We start from the raw sequence: 6,000 nt of genomic DNA on the forward strand, positions 1-6,000 counted from the left end.
TCAAGATTAAATTGCTACAGAACTCTATTGCAGGTACGTATGATATTAAGAGATATACTCAAAATTATAGCAATATAAGAGCAAAATATGAAATTAAATATTGTTAGGGTTCCTGAAAGATTGACTGATGTCATACTGAAATTATTGGTTTATACTACTAGTCCACCCATAAAAATATATAAGTACATCTTTTGGAATATTATGAGTAGAAAATTATAGTGAGACATGCATGAGGATGTGTATGTTAAATATGTCTATATAATTAATTACTATAGAATTGATCAGTATGTCATGTGTGGTCTTGAATTGTGCATCTTCAGTAGTATTAAATAGTCCCATATAGATTGAACGTATTGTTTATTGATACTGGAAAAATATAAGTATATTTAATGAAAACATATAAGAGAATATGTTCCACTAATATTTACTAAATGTTCAACCATGTGGGTTTGACTACCATATGCATTCCCAAGGACCTATGAGAAGACAAGCTCCGAAGGGCCAGTGAAAAGACAAGCTCTAATTAAGGGCGTAAACAATTCCTGTTGCAGTTATTAGAAGCTGCTACACTAGCTTTGAGAGAGGACTGATACAGACTCAAATAGATTTATAGAGACAAAACTTCTTGGAGACTTTTTGGCTGCAGACTCACTTGGCTGCCACACCCTCACTGGGCTAAAACAGATACACACGTTGCGCTAGTCTCTCTGACTCCATTTTGTTGGGACTCTTTCTTAGGATAAGAAAGATAACTTTGAGGACTGTACCCTTGCAAATAGTGGAATATTCCTTCACGTATGACCAACAAGAAGCCACAGGATATTGAATTCTCATACTGGTTTGCTGGTGATGTATATGGTTATTTTATATTTTAATAGATTTTAACAAAGGTATTTTAAGACTAAATTGTAGCTGTAATTTGTAAGTGTGAATTATAAGTACAGGTAGGGGTTCCATAGTCCTGTGTAGTTTAGCAATAATTATATTGGTGCTAAATAATTTTATTGCTGGAAAATACTTTGTACTCTATATTTATAATTTAGTCTTATTTATTGTGAAATCTCTTAGAAATTGCATATAAATTGACTATTGTGTTAATAATATATACAATTTCTCTGGTTGTTATTAATTAAGCATTGTAAATTAGTGACCCACATAGTGGCAGTAAATTAGAGTTGCTGGCTAATTATAGATTGTTCTGGTATTCTCATTTGTGATATCTTAATAAGCTATTCATTTGGAGCTAGGGTTAATTTTTAGAAGAGATTTTTTATGGTCTTCTTTGTATAGAAAATTATAAAAGCATAAACATGTATAATTGATTCATAATCTAGTTTTTACATAAATATATTCAATGTGTATATAAAGGTAACTGATCAGAACTAAGGATTAAATGTTAAATTTTAGTTAGAATTATTGTTGTGTAAATATACCCACATTGTTTGGAGGTTACTGCTGACATATAATAAATAATAGTGTAACCTAGGATATACAATATATATAACATAACTGTAGTACACCGCTGAGATAATGTGTATGGTAATATTCTATTAATAACAGAACTAACATTAACTGAAGGCACAGCTGATAGATCATTATCCTTTATCACATTGATATAATATATTTTTTAGTAAATAGAAATTATTATATAAAAAACATTTTTTTAAAATATTTAAAAATTATTTTTTTTAAAAAAAAAATGTGCTAAAATTGTTTTTTTTTTTTTTTTTTTTTTAACACAGAAATAATCATTTATTGAAAAAGTGCAGCAGTGAACAGGGTCAAAAGGACACTTTCTATACAAGATGGCAAAATGACTGTCATGAAGCAAAGGCGGGTTATGAAATAGATCTGTGGTTCACACATCATGTAATGACATAGCCAGGATTACAAAATAGCACAGGAACGTGTGATTTATTATTCACTTAAGTAGTGAATGTAGTCCAGCGCTAGATTAGCACGGGTAGAGTATTTAGTTAAATTCTATAATTTGAATATATTGTATTTTGTGATTGGATAAATGTTTAATGTATGTACTGCAATGTTGTTATTATATATTTATTGTAGGTAATCCTAAGTATTTATCAACATTCAGTTAATAAAAAGATATAAACAGGTATATACAACTGATATATATAAACTTGTTGTATAATGTGAGCTTCTTATCTATATATAAAAACTAATAAAACATTTGTATAATTAGACAGAATATATAACTTGTTAAAAGCATACATAAAATATGGATCTTTGAGTTTTTTTAATCCAATTTCTGGACATTATCATTTGTTACACTATATAACAGGTACCTGATTATCAAATAGAGGAAATATATACTACAGTTATTCAATTTTTTTCTCTGATGAAATCGATGTTATAAGGGAGACGTCCCTTTTTATTTTATGTATGCTTTTAACAAGTTATTACATTTCTGTCTAATTATACAAATGTTTTATTAGTTTTTATATATAGATAAGAAGCTCACATTAGACAACAAGTTTATATATATCAGTTGTATATACCTGTTTATATCTTTTTATTAACTGAATGTTGATAAATACTTAGGATTACCTACAATAAATATATAATAACAACATTGCAGTACATACATTAAACATTTATCCAATCACAAAATACAATATATTCAAATGATAGAATTTAACTAAATACTCTACCCGTGCTAATCTAGCGCTGGACTACATTCACTACATATCAACCACTGTTTTCTTAGAGGGGAATACATTAGTCTAGCAGGGTCAATTCTCCAGCGCCTCATCTTTCTCACTACCAGTTTATTATTCACTTAAAACAGGATTCTATACCAATATGCTGTGAACCTACCAGAAACAACTTTTGATCTGAAAAATCTTTACTGTGCAATTCAAACTAAAGTTCAGATTTTATTAAAAGTGACATTGCTGCTTCTTCCTATGTTAACTAGTATTAGGCTTTATATATGTTTGCAAATAAATCAAACTAATAAAGGTTGATTTTATGTCAGTTTTACTTATATGCCTTTGAAATAAACTGAATAAGGGTAAACCTACAGTGTTGTAAAAGACTACAGCCCCATGAGATTTCTATTAGTCACACAGGAATAATAAAAACAATGAACAACATTTGGAAACTACACATTTCGATAAAAACAAAATCATAGCGAACGTGTCTCTATAAAAGTTCCAAAACCTAAACAAAAAGTAGCTAAATCTAAGTGTGTATTTGCCTTGACCGCTCACAGCTGGTTTGCATTTTCCCACATCTAAAAAGTGATGGCTCTTAAACTGCCTGACGGGAATGAGTTAATTCTAAATGCATTTGTTCATCAGCAACTTACTAGGGAACAAAACAGCTTATGATGAATGGTCTATGTTTTTTTTAAAGTCAGGCATATTGTGTATTCACTGAGCCATCTTTAAGACTCCAAGCAAACATCAACATTTTCAGGGAAAAACAATTATCTCAACAGATGTAAACCCATCCATGTTATTGGTAATAACTCTGCCATCAGTACCACAGCCTCACTTCTGCACATTTCATTGGCCATCATGTCATGAAGCTTTTGGAAGGTAAAATCACAAGAGATTATTTACCAATATATCAGTGCATATACAGAATAAACTAGTCAACAATTCTTATTAACAATCTTCTAGCAAGGCTCGTAAAGGGGACTTGTGTGTGCCCAGCACAGCCATAGGATTGGTCTGTTCAGCCAATAAGCAAACTGTCCTTGAGTTGTACACGAACGTGTACTTCCTGTTCGTTCTATGATCTAATTAGACAACTTTAAAGTGCTAAAATTGTTTTAGCGTTTTACTAGTGAATCAATTGAATCTCTATTTAATATTGGAATATGTTCCTCAAAAACGCCCATTATTCAGGCAGAAAACACTTAAAACAGAAGCCCTTACTCACCTTAAAAATAGATTAAATATTAAGGGAGAATTAGACGCTTATATTTAGATGCTTAAAGGGACAGTGAACCAAATTTTTTTCTTTCGTGATTCAGATAGAGCATGCAATTTTAAGCAACTTTCTAATTTACTCCTATTACCAAATTTTCTTTGATCTCTTGCTATCTTTATTTTAAAAAGAAGGCATCTAAGCTAAGGAGCCAGCCAATTTTTGGTTCAGGCCCTGGACGGCACTTGTTTATTAGTGGGTATGTATCCACTAATCAGCAAGGACAACCCAGGTTGTTCACCACAAATGGTCCGGCATCGAAACTTACATTCTTGCTTTTCAAATAAAGATACCAAGAGAATGAAGAAAATGTGATAATAGGAGTAAATTAGAAAGTTGCTTAAAATTGCATACTCTATCTGAAACACAAAAGAAAAAATCTGGGTTCAGTGTCCCTTTAAGGCCAAAAATATTGCAAATAATATGTGGTGTGGTGAAAGTGAAATATTTCAAGGGTTGTTAAAACTTAGCCAACCCAAAAAGCGCAATGAAATAATTTTCAAAACTTGGGGTCTGCTCCTCTATGTGAACCATGAAATGACCAGTCAAATTGAAGGACAAAACTCACAATTGGAGCAACTGAGGGGTGAAAATTATTCTTTAAGACTAGGGTCGCGATCCGATATATGGCGCAGGTTTCGGCGCAAGTGTGGAAACCTGCGCCGCCCGTAGTTTGACCTCGCACATCGAGCTATCACATATACGGCGCCGACAGTTGCTAAAGTGCCATAAGTCGGACAAACTAGCGATGTCCAGAAATAAGCGTAAGTACAAATTTCTGGAGTCGCCAGTGACTTACGGCACTTTAGCAACTGTCGCCGCCTAAAAAAAACTAACTAAAGTATAAAATATCCCGTAACTGTCTAACACGCCTCCCAAAAATAGCCCGACACGTATACCCCTCTATCCGCAATCCCCCCTCTCACTCCTAACAATAAATGTTTTATCCCCTAAACCGCCGCTCCCGGACCCCGCCGCCACCTATATTATATGTATTACCCCCTAATCTGAACCCCCTACGCCGCCGCCACCAATTTTAAATATATTAACCCCTAATATGATCCCCCTACACCGCCGCCACCTATTTTAAATATATTAACCCCTAATCTAATCCCCCTACACCGCCGCCACCTATTTTAAATATATTAACCCCTAATCTAATCCCCCCTACACCGCCGCCACCTATTTTAAATATATTAACCCCTAATCTAATCCCCCTACACCGCCGCCACCTATTTTAAATATATTAACCCCTAATCTAATCCCCCTACACCGCCGCCACCTATTTTAAATATATTAACCCCTAATCTAATCCCCCTACACCACCGCCACCTATTTTAAATATATTAAACCGCAAACCTAAGTCTAACCCTTACACCCCCTAACTTAATTATTATTGAAATAAATCTAAATAATATTAATATTATTCACTAAATTATTCCTATTTTAAACTAAATACTTACCTATAAAATAAACCCTAAAATAGCTACAATATAATTAATAATTACATTGTAGCTAACCTAGGGTTTATTTTTATTTTACAGGTAATTTTGTATTTATTTTAACTAGGTACAATAGCTATTAAATAGTTAATAACTATTTAATAGCTACCTAGTTAAAATAATTACCAAATTACCTGTAAAATAAATCCTAACCTAAGTTACCATTACACCTAACACTACACTATCAATAAATTAATTAAATAAACTACAATTATCTAAACTAAAATACAATTAAATACACTAAACTATATTAAAAAACAAACAAACACTAAATTACAAAAAATAAAAAAAGATTACAAGAATGTTAAGCTAATTACACCTAATCTAAGCCCCCTAATAAAATTAAAAAAAAACCCAAAATAATAAAATTTCCCTTCCCTAAACTAAATTACAAAAGTAATCGGCTCTAGCTCTATTACCAGCCCTTAAAAGGGCCTTTTGCGGGGCATTGCTCCAAAGTAATCAGCTCTTTTACCTGTAAAAAAAAGAACAAACCCCCCCCACATTACAACCCACCACCCACACACCCCTACTCTAAAAC

This window comes from Bombina bombina, chromosome 1, assembly GCF_027579735.1.
Source record: "Bombina bombina isolate aBomBom1 chromosome 1, aBomBom1.pri, whole genome shotgun sequence".
NCBI classification, from domain to species: domain Eukaryota; kingdom Metazoa; phylum Chordata; class Amphibia; order Anura; family Bombinatoridae; genus Bombina; species Bombina bombina.